We start from the raw sequence: 12,579 nt of genomic DNA on the forward strand, positions 1-12,579 counted from the left end.
ATGTATTCGACCCTTTGACCGGACACCTTCTGTTAGTGCTGTGCATGCTGGAAGTTTTCCCCTGCAGCTATCTCCTGTTTCCACATGATGGGGGCTTGGGGGTGGTGGCAATGGCCACGCTAGAGTTCTCTTACAGTTATTTGTCGGGTTTCTTTTTCTCTCCATTCTCGGATCCGGCAGATATTCCTGTATCAATGTAGATCTGTAAATATAAGAAAAACATTGGTGATGCAAGAATATGAATAAGAATATGGTCTACACCGGCACGAAAAGGGGAAATAATTGGGGGCCTCTGTACTGTTTTCAAGACCATGGCTAGGGTTGGCTCTGGACTGCATGGCGACTTACCTCATCTCCCCTTCTTGACAAGATCAGATAACTGTCATTCGTCAATTTTCTAAATAACATTTTGCAGAAAAAAAGGATTCTGCCTTTAGTGGATTTCTTATGCCAAGTAAAGTTAATGTGCTGACTCCATTTCCACTTCAACTTAATAATCCCATGCGTGTTTGACCCTTGAATAAACCAAGATATGTTGCTCTACCAACAACCCAATCGTGTAGACAAAATAACCAAATTAACTGGTTTAATAATTAATTGCTGGTTTGTGTTGAAGTATGTTCAGTATGTGCCACGTGTGCGCACTATACACCAGATTTTTTGTGTGAGTCTGATGGTTATATTATTACCTGCACGTTAGCCAGGTACTAGTAGATTCTATCAATTTGTTTGTTTCTTACTAGCACCGCACGTAGTGTACAGCAGGAGAAAACTAGGCAATTCTTTTGTGGTTTATTGGGCGTGGGATTATTGCTGACTACAACTCCCGAGATTCTTTGGTGTTAGCATCCTATATATTTAACTTCAGGTGCGTCAGCACGGGTGTGTCAATTATGTGCCACTGCTGCTGGTTTGTGCAGTTTAGTGGCTGGGAGTCCCGAGTGCGGACAGACTGTTAGATTTGGTTTATACATTTGCTTCTAGCTTAAGTCTATTTGATAGTTCTGAAGACTTTCGATAACATGGCTGCGGCCCATAGCACACAGTACAAATCCATACTTTCCAAATATCTTGACATGGTGCTCATGCCTGTAAATGAAAGGATTACTGGGGAATTTAGCCCCAAACTTTATAGCATCAGATTTAAATTTACCAGGGTGTGTGGCGAACAATGTGGTGCTGTTTGACCTTTGTGTTAATAATGGCAAAAAAGAGATAAACGGTCGGTGTGATTCTGCAGCCAATAGCGACTCGGGTTGTTTCGTCCTCTTGCCAGGAATTCTGTCTTACCACAAGGGTTGCTGATGTTACTGAATCCCCAGTATGCATTGATAACGTTCATGTGGATTCAACTATTGCTGGTATGAATAAAAAGAGAACCTCTTATCATATATCTCATGTTAGGATAAAAAATATCAACCAGATAATTCAGTAAAGTATTTTTTCTCAGGCTGTTACGCCTGCTAAGGCATCACACCAGAAACTCAGGTGTGTTTATCTCAACAATCGATCATTGCCCAGGCATGCTGTCAATATGTTTGATTGTATTCCAGAGAAAAACATCGACATTGCATTTTTTACTGAAACCTGGCTTTCTGAGACATCAGGTCTGGATTTAGCATTGGTGGTCTCAGAAGGGTACCACATTTTATGTAAGAATAGCCCCGGTGGTAAAAGGTGGGGTTGCAATCATATTGTGTTTTACATTGAATATGTATCAAGTGAAGTTAGAAAAGCCTGAATGTGTTGAATTGATGATGGTCAAGTTATTGACGATCGGTGTACCGCCTGTAGCTTAATTTTGTTGTATAGAAACCCACATTATCTACCTTATTTTGAGGAGCAGTTCTCTTGAAGGCTCTATTCAGACATTAAGCCTGTTAAATGACTCAAATCAAGCAATCCCACTAAGTCAGTGCCTGGTCTGGGATGCCCAAGGGAAGCCCTTATTTATATATATATATTTTTATGTCCAGTTTGTGTACTCTGGATGACAACCCTTATATAACACCCCTCTCTTAGAATCCCCCTGATCCCACTGAGCCAAGAAGTAAGTTTCTTTTGCAAATTTAAAAGGTTTATTTGAGACTTAAACAATATATATATATATCGCACTTTTATAAAAATTTAATAATTGATATCACACTTGTGAATATGAGCAGTAATCAGCAATAGGTAATCCTACAATAGCACAGTTCTAGGAACAGGGGAATAAGGTATCAGAGAATGCGTTATGGTTTCAAGGAGATGCAAAGATGAATACAAGGCAGTACAGAAATAAACTTGATATGATTTCAGCAAAAGATAATGGGCCTCATTACGACCCTGGCGGAGTGGGTTTACGCCAGCGGTATTCGCGGCGGACCCGTCCGCCCTACTACGAGTTCCCGTAGCGCCATGGAGCGTTTTCCGCCTGGTTTTTCCGGGCGGAGAAATCCATGGCGCTACGGGACCTTGTTGTTAATTACGCCACCGTATTTTACAGTGGCGTAATTAACGCCTTCCCCACTCCCATTATACCCTATGGGGCAAAAATGGGAATGGGGAAGGGTAAAATGGGGAATGGGGATTTACCGCCCCGCCAAGGTCGGAATGGGGCGGTAAATCCGCCAACCCCCATGGCGCTATCGGCAGCTTTCCGCCGTGCTCCATGGTGCATTTGGCGCCACGATTTCCGCCAGGGTCGTAATGAGGCCCAATGTGATCACTTTTTCTTTGACAATTCACTCCACCCCGATGAAATGTAAGGAGATGGAAGTAACACACACAATTCTCAGGAATACACACACATGCAATACAAAGTTCCAGTTCCCCCCAGCGAGCTTAGAGGAAAACAGGTATGATTTTAAACACAGGCAAAATACTTTTAAATGTGGTGGCAATGAAGTGAAAAATATACTCAAATTGCTTTTAATTCCCTATAGGAGGTTCAGGGTGAGTGAAAGATACTTTAAATCAGTTCAGGCCAGCCCTATCAATGATTCAGGGATGGTTATCAAATTGAAAACAGAATTCTGTGATGGAAGCAAAAGACAAATGTTTTTACAGGTGGATGGAATGAAGCAAAATGTCAAATCGCAGCAATTTGGTCGTGTGAGTCGAGAGCAATTACGGAGGAAGTATAAGGAGTAGAAAGCTTAGAATCTTAGCTTTAAGATGAAATTTAGATTTCGTTCCTAGGACAAACAGTTCCGGAAATACGGACGATTTTGTGAAGGTAGATTCTCGAAATTAAAATTAAGCTCAGTACGACAAATGACAGTTTTGCAGCTTTAGAATGACAGAATGACACAATTTCTAGGACGCAGTTCTCAATAGGTTAAAATAGTTTGAATTAGATTATATTAAACTAAGATATTGGGTTTTGCACAGTTCTGGCTGAGTATCACACTATATTTTGGACAGGAATGCGACTTTGTCACGGATCGGGTCAGGATTGGCTGCGGTTCTCTCACCACTTGGTACTGGTTCTGCGCACAGCTATCTGGGTCAGCTCTGCTCTGCTGGTCTGGTCTGGCACTCAGCACCGTACGGATCTCTGGACCTCTGGTCTCTCTGGATACAGCACTGCTTTCTGGGTCTGCTACCGGTTCTGGCAAAAGTTCTTGGCAAAGAATTCAAACAGCTCGCCCGGCTGTGAATAGTTTGGTTAGGTTTTGAGGCCTGCTGAAGAGAACTCGGCTTGTGGGTTAGGCCTTTGCTTTAAGTTCTGGAGTCAGAGTTCTAAGTTCTAGTCTCTGTCTTGCTGGAGTCAGTCCGGATCTCTGGATGTAAAGTCGTCTGTCAGCGTGCTCCGCAAGGAATGGAAATTGAATGTCCCTACCTGTCCTGCACAGTCTCCTTTTATGTGTTTAGAAAGTAGGTGGGTCGGCTCATTCTGTATGCCCAACCCTCTCAACTTATCATTGGCCAGTTCCTCCTCTCTCCCTTGATTGGGGAAACTGAGTTGTGAGTCAGAGTGAGGCTGCCATTTACAATCTATTGAAGAAACGCCCCTTTGCTTTTGCTTTAGAAATCATTCTCATAACTAAACATATTTCTCAAACACACAAGTGGTTGACATTACATGTACAGATTGCAGATGACTTAAGGTACATTCTGGCCCATCTCTGATCTTCCTGGGGGCTTGCATTCAAAAATGGCAACTTATTTTCGTTTTTAGTTGGTTTACCAACGTTAAATCTTTACCAAAAATTACACAAATGTACACCCCCCTTCTACACATATTCCAGTAATTTACTAGGTCTCTAGCATAAGCACAGTGTCTGCATTATTAATAATTAGCGGGGTTTGGTCCTAGGACACCGCACAAATTGGAGTTTCGTCTCAAATCGTGAGGGCCTTTTCCATTTTGTGGACCCCCAAATTGCACATTTCTGTGAGCTTAATACAAGATTGTATAAGCAATTTAATCAAACATACATTTGCTGCAATAGGAATTCACACTCCAGTCTGGCCCGCCCCTAGGAACTGGGAGAGTCAGGGATCACATGTATCTCCTACCAGGCAGAGCTCTGTTTACAGTCAACACCCAAATCAACATATCCTATTCAATGGAAAGAGTCTATTGTGTTGTGTCCTGCAGGCTGGAGGAGGAACTCCTCCCTCTCAATCAACAGGGCCATGTGATATCCTGGCTTCTTGTGTGGAGTTCTGAGGTTAGAAGGTTTCCCAGCCTCTTGGACTTTTAATTGAATCAGCCTGTCTTCTGTGAACAGCAGGTGTTTATGAATTTTAATTAACCAAAAGGCTTTGAAGTTTCCAGCTGGCTCAGGATCCTTTGGCAACTCCTGAAGTACAGTTCTACTGTCAGAGTTTAGACCGCTAGCGCCGGTTTGTGGAAAATGCCGGTACTGCACCCATTTTTGGGATCTGTCTTGAATTAATGCATTTCAAAAAGGGGATTTTGCTTGATAGTATATGATCCTTGCTTAACATTGTTTGATGGGAATCCTTACAGTAGAATAAAGTAGAACACTCAACCGGGGTTGAATTTTTGTTTGTTTGGTGGTTTCGTGCCCATGATTTTAGCAAATTTTTGACATCAAGAAAATGAATTCCCAACAGTTCTGGGTTGCTTTTGGCAATCAGCATTGCCATTCCCAATGGTTTCTGGCTACTGTGTGTGTAGCCCATTGGTGGTTTTAGGCAGTGCCCTCCTGTGCTCACAAACATAGGCAAAAATGGGTGGCAGCCTATTCTTCATGTTTTCCCTGTGCACTTTCTGGGGAGTTCTGGCCATCATGATGTTTTCAATGCCAGTAATGCACAGTTTTGTGGTAGGGCTTGGATGCATGGGTAAAAACATCCCACAAGCCCACCCCTCAGACCATTATTGTTTAGGAATTCAATATGTAGTCTAATGATCCAGCTGATCAATTAGCCAGAACCCTGAGTCAATTATTGGATAACCTGGCCTTTGTACAAGTTGTTAAAGTTTCCACAAATAAGGACCCATAGACTTGTTTGTCTCTGTTCAGCTCGTATCACAGTCCAACATGTTGAGGTTGATTGTCCCTGGTCTGATCACTTTCTTATGGACTTTGCTCTTCCTATGTCCAATATTAATTCTAGTAATAGCAGAGGTATTCAGTAAAAAAATGCTTCAAGGAGCATTTCAAAGTGAGTTAATTAATCGAGAATCATATTCTGATGTTATGTTTTTTTAAAATTTATTTTGCATTTTTAAAGCGCTCACACAGCACGCGGGCATTGAGGCGCTGTTACAGGAATATGTCTTGTAGTTGTGTATTTATAACCCGTTTAATACTCCGAGGTTTCTAAGCGTGGACCCTGGGATCAAACCTGTGTTGCTTTGTGTCGTCTTGTTTCCCAGGCAAGCACGTTGCTGCTGAGCTATCCTCCCTGGACAATGTTGCTTTTTTTTTCTTCTTTGTTGGTCCGCATCTTGAACCTTGATTATCAATCCCTGCATTTCTAGTTGTTTTGGTTTTTCCCTTAGTTCTCTCATTGTAACAGGCAATCAATGGGAAAAATAGTTATCAAGTAACAATTCAATCTTCTGGTCATGGACACCTGTCACAAAAGAATGGAGCCCTGGTGTACGCCACAGGTGGAGGTGGAGGTAGGGGAGGTGAAAAGGCCAAGAATCGTTTTGGAGGAATGGTCGGTTAGGAATAAGCTAAGCCAGTCCAGTGCCCACTATGAGATACCAAGTGTATCATGAAGACATTTTATGAGGATAGAATGGTTCACTGTATCAAATGCAGAAGAGAGATCAAGGAGGATGAGGAAAGCAGTGGATTTTGAATTGAGGGATGCGAGCAGTTCATCACAGGTGTTCAGGAGAGCAGTTCCCGTGGCTCAGGAAGCTTAGAATCCACACTGGTGGTCATGTAGACCAGCAACCAGTTCCGTATGGGCGTTGAGTTGCGGGAGCTTAAGCAGTTTTACCAGGAAGTAGGGGATGGAAATGGGGCTGGTCTTGGAATGTGTGCTGGAAGGGTCTGCAGATAGTATTGTAGGGATGTGCCGCACAAGGGAGTGCTTGAGGGATGACAGAAAAGAACAAGTAGTAAAGGCTTGGTTGCAGAGATCAGCAAAAGCAGGGCTGAGAGAGGAGATGTTGCCCTTGATTATTCACAATGAGCATGGGAAAACCTGTTTAGAAGAGACCTTTATGGAGTTTCCAACTCTGATGACTTCTTCAGGGGAGACAGGAGCGAAGGAGGAGGAAGAGGAAGAAGCCGGGTGAGTGGTAGTGGGGGCAGAGGGGGCAGGGTTGTGTTGGTGACAAGGATGTTCAGAATGTCCATTGTTTTTTTAAAGAAGTGAGAGGCAAATGCATTACAAAAGGACTGTGAAGGAGTAGGGTCAGAAGATACAGTGGATGTGTTTGCAAGTTCCCTACACATTTTGTAGAGTTCAGCCATGATGCAAAGCACAAGAATACAATTACACAAAAACTCACCTCTTGCACTCCCAGCAAGATCATGCCTGACTCAACAATTCACAGAGGCTGATGTCAGAATGGAAGGTTGGCCACCGAGGCCACTGCCATGGAAGACATAAGCAGACAACAAAAAGCAATGTGCTACAACAAGCAAGGTGCATGGTCAATTCAGACTTCATTGTGACAGCATACAATTGGTCAAATACTGCATTCATTTTAATGCAGCAATACCATTCAACCAGCTGCGGTCAAATTGAAGCTGCAAACACCATGGTGCAGCATGCATGGTACATGCATGTGAAAACACCAAACCCATTAAACGTAATGTACACAACATAGCATCCCAAAAATGTGCATCAATATTCAAATGGTTGTGGCTTGTTACTGGTGCTGCACTCCATAATTGGTGAACCCTAAGCAAGAGAGATTCATAACCCAACAAACATTGCAATGGATGTGAAGTGTCACTCAGTACACATGGTTAAAGTGCAATGAGACACAAATGAGCACAACCATCAACACCTGTCACAGCCCATAAACAGCCGGCCCTGCAACCCACTCTCAAACACCCAAGAAATGCCTGCATAGTTGGAACCCTCACAATGTAGAAATTGAAACCAGTGGCCCCACCAATCCATAGAAACAACATCATGCCCAGACCAATCACCAGAACCACACCTTGTGAAACATGCATCCATTAAGAGGTCAACCCCAAGTGATCACACACAGTGCAAGACTCCCAGGCAAACACCACACACGCATCTGCAAATGCCCTTCACTTACCTGCACAGGGTACCCACCTGTCTTGCATACGACGCACACCATCAGGAGACAATTCCCCTAAATCCATTGACATTCAGAGTAACAACAGAAAGAACATGCACATACATGACCGCACATGAATTGATCCTGAAAGGAAGACCAAGTAAATGCCACATCAAGGAGTACACTACCTTGATTGGAGATGGGCAATTACATGCACTACAGCACAGTATGTGCGGCCATAGATGAATTGCCCAAGGTAGGTAACACAGTGACACTTAAATAAACATACCAACATGTTAGCATGCAAAGCACATATAGGTTAAGTTACACATGCAGCAAACATGGTGACCAATGACGCATGCTCAACATGCACGACATTGCTAATGCTTACCTGCTGACTTCGTCAGCATGGTGTGAATCCCACATCACCATCATCTGGAACTGTGTCTCCAAATTAGGTACAGGAGGGACAGTGTCTTGTGGAGGGCATGGGGATCATGGATGTCAAAGGGAACAGGGGTTCTCCCCCGGGACAGCAGTCACCGCCAAATCACAGATTACTGAAACAACATGGGTGAACACATTACATTAGGCATAGTGAAGTACCATTCACACAGCACACATGAACAGCACACATTCCAAGACCAGCTGCACTATACTAGCCAGAGCCCTCATTCTTTCCAAGCTGGACTATTGTAATGCCTTGTACCTGGGTGCAAGCAAGCACATCATCAATAAGATCCAAATCCTCCAAAATAAATCCCTCAGAACAGCCCAGCATATTTCAGACCTTATGAGACAGAACAAATGGTTATCCATAAAAGACATAATTCTGCTCAAAACAGTCTCCTTAACACACACATGCCTTAATGAAGCTGCCTCACTTTACCTCTCTGAGAGAATCACTAGAAAAATCTCAGAACGCCACCAGGACAGCTCATTCCGGCCGTCTGTTATTTCCCAGATTTAAATTGAAAAAAGCAGGGGGAAGCAACTTCCCGTTCTGGTGGCACAGCATTGGAATGCCCTCGCCTCATTGTTAAGAGCAGTCCAAACCTTCCATACATTTAGATGCAATACTATTAACTGGCTCAGAGCCAATGATCACTGAATCTCTTTGCCTGACCATCCTCCACCTTTGCTGTATTCATACAGTACAGAGCTTCACATGTATAAAATCATTGTCCTTACCTGCACATTCGGAATCTATTGTATGTAATTGTATGTATGTAATTTAATATAACCGTCTGTGTAACATTGTATATACCTTGATGCAACCTGTAACCTATGCCTAAAGTATCCTTGTAACTGCTGCGCCCAGAAACCCTCGAGTGAGGTGTGCCTTACAAATAAATAAACAAACAAACAAACATGTGCAAGGGAACACTGAACCCATAGTAACCTGCACATGCCATCCTGTACACCACCATACAAACATGCATGTTGACCTCACTATGCATGCCTGGATGTCCACCAGTGCAAACGTCAAGGTCTTGAGAAGTTAACATCACAACTCAAGGAAAAAATAAATAAAATAATAAAAATAAAACCTGGAAAATGAAATGCCAACATCCGGGCCTGGGGTCAACTAACTCATCAACAAATGTTAAAAGAAATCAAAAATGTCCATCATGGGGGTTGGGGGGTCCAACCAGGAGGGGGGATGGGCAGGTTGCATGTCAACTTCCACATGGGTGGAAGTAAAAACAAAATCAAAAATTAAATCCCCTCTGTGGGCTCACGGACAGCACGGCTATGGTGGACTGGGAGACATTTCTCTAATGGCACCACCATCCTGCGTTGAATCAGAAGATGGAAGTGGTGCTGGAGGCTCACAACGCAGTGCCCTGGCCTGGTCCTCAGTGGCAGTTGGCATGCGTGACACTGATTAATGTACCAGCAGACTGAGGACTTGGATTTCACCATGCACAACCTCACGGGTTGCCGGAGTCCCTCCGCGATAGTCTGCCTCAATGATAGCATCTCCTGGCGGAACACTCTTCTGGTGGCTGCCTCTTCCTCACGGATTGCAGCTCTGTGGGCCAACAAATCATGCCTCAGGGCTTCCCTGTGTGGCCAACCCTCTGCAAGCAGGGATGCCTTCAGAGACCTCAGATCTGCCCGTCAGCCCCTGATGTTCCCCTCCATGCGCAGCCTGTGGAAGCAGCATGTGGACTGCATGACCTGCAGCTGGGGTCCACCTGTGTTGCTGGGGGGATCATGGAAATGGCCACCCTATCCATTCCCTCAGCCAAACTCTCATAGGCAGCATCCTGTCGGTGTGCGAAACGCAACATCTGCTGCTCCCACTTTGTCTGTTAAGGCTGCAAGCGTCCCCCATGTGTGCGGGGCCCATGCCTACCTGAACCAAGGGAGCATGGTCCTTGCTGCGATGCCACTGTCTCTGGCTGCAGGACTGCAACCCTCCCTTGGACATCTGCCCTAGGACCAGAAACCAATACATGGGAGTGTGGCCTTGAAGCATAACCACGACAGATGGGATTGATACCACTGACTGGCCTTGTGAAGGCACCTGCCCCCTGCTGATACACGGGCCCCAACTGCTACACCCATTGGTGCACTCACCTCCACCAGCATTGAGGACTGCACATCCGGTTCAGCATCAGAGCTACTGGAGTTCAAAGAGCCCAAATTGTCTGCAGCAAGGCTCAGGATGGTCTGAAGCACCAGTGGATTCCCACGGCCTGCCACGCCACGTCCTCAAATGGTGGTCTGAAGCGCCACAGACTCTTCTTACTCCTCTTCCTCCTCCTCGGTATCTGGTGCCTCCTCACCTGCACATGGACAGAAAAAGACATGTTGAGTCATGTGCAACGCGTCTACAGTAAACATCTGTATCACATTTAAACATCTGTATCACATTGCTGTCATGTAACAGAATTCAGTACATGTCACCATAAGAGAAACATCATTTACACACTATGTACAAGATGCTATCTGATCATGGCATATGCAGAATGGCAACAACATTCCCTGCTCAGGGCCATGCTGCCAGTGGACGAATTGCCAACAAACAGGGTTGTTAACTAGAAAACTATGGCACATTGCACAGCTAACTGTTGACTAATACCAGTGAAATGGGCATGGTGATGTGGCTCTGTGCGTGCAATTACATTGGCATGTTAACAGGCAGACACACATATCCACAGTCTGCATCCATCACATGCCACACCAGTTTTGACCTGGCACAGGGACTGAAAACTATGGCAACATGTCCTAAGTGTGGGAAAAAGGAAACAGTCCCAGTTGATGTATGACTATAAGAGTACCATCTAGCCATGGTCTGTGAAGTGGAGAGAGCAAGTAAATGGAGTGGAGATAGGAAAAAGGTACAGTAACCCACAAGAGGGACAGGGTCATGAACCCATGGAGTGTGTGGGAGGGTAATAGGGATCAGGCATCACAACGATTTGACTCAGGAGTCATTGCCATAGCGGCAGCAAGGATGTGAACAGTCTAGACATATGCACACTAACTCAGGGCACGCTGTAAGGTGTGTTGGTTGTCATGTTAGATGTTATTTGTAGCATGGAAGCACCTACGTACATTTGTGAATACAGAATATATACCCTGCAGTGCATGAAGTGTCACTCATTTTTCTGGCACAAGCACATGTCTAGCAGAGCAGAGTCACTGACATCAAGGATGCAACTAACAAGAGGGCACGTTGTGGTATCATGTTGCAGATGTTGGGTGGATATGCTAGTGGAGGATGAGTACTGTCACATGGCCATGTTTAAATGATGTACAACACTTGGGTTGTGGCCGCTCTTGGATACACTGGACAGGAATCAGTACACCACGACATGGTTCACCTGGGGCAGTCATTCAAATGCAGCCAGATGTGCACCACAATCATACATCTTGGTGATGCTTCACTACACAAACTCAGGATGAACAATCTTGGTGACTCACCAAATGTGTTTTCCAGGCCTCCCACACCTTGCTCCTGCTCCCTTGTTACCCTTCTGGGCTGGGACAGCTGCTTCCACTGCACGTCCCTTACCCTTCTGGTCTGGAACAGCTGATTCAGCTGCACGCCCCTTACCCTTCTGGGCTGGGACAGCTGCTTCAGTTCCTCACCCCTTACCCTTCGGGACTAGGACAGCTGCTTCAGCTGCATGACCCTGGACCCTTGGGGCTTGGACAGCTGCTTCCGTAGGAAGTCCCTAGACCATTGGGGCTGGTACAGTTGCTTCTGCAGAAGGTCCCTGAACTCCTTGGGCTGGGACACCTGCTTCTGCAGCAGGTCCCTGAACCCCTTGGGCTGGGACACCTGCTTCTACAGGAGGTCCTTGACCTCAGCCACCTCTGGCCCCTTTCCCTCTTGCGGCCTTTCCACTCATGTTCCAGGTGTAAGTGAAAAATGGAAGGCATACCAAGCAATTGCCCTGGGCAATTAGAGTGAGGGGGCAGTGTACGTGATGCAAGATGAACTTCTGTGGTCCAGAAAGGCTCAAAAGTACCCCAGATGTCCGAAAATATGGTATGCGTAACACACAGACACCCCCAAAAAAAGAAAATAAATACATACACGAGACGAGGATAGCTTCCGTAAAAAGAACAAAGCGGTACGCGGTATGCAGAGGCACCCAGCAACACAAAAAGCTACCCTAAAGGTAGGAATAGAGGTGTGGGATACACAGGGGCACCCAGAGATGAAAAATGCATACGCTACTCACCGTTAGCCTTGCAAAATACAAAAGTAGATGCACGTTTGCGCAGAGGTAAATCCCCCACCAAAATAAGAAGTTCATACAGTCCCTGAAGTGAACAGATTGCGTGGCACCCCAAAATATGCAGTACACCACTGGGCCATCTCCTCCCCTTCACACGCACATTCAGAGTTGCTTCTACATGTACTTGTGTATCCCCAAATA

This window comes from Ambystoma mexicanum, chromosome 11, assembly GCF_040938575.1.
Source record: "Ambystoma mexicanum isolate Mex_15411 chromosome 11, UKY_AmexF1_1, whole genome shotgun sequence".
Lineage (NCBI taxonomy): Eukaryota > Metazoa > Chordata > Amphibia > Caudata > Ambystomatidae > Ambystoma > Ambystoma mexicanum.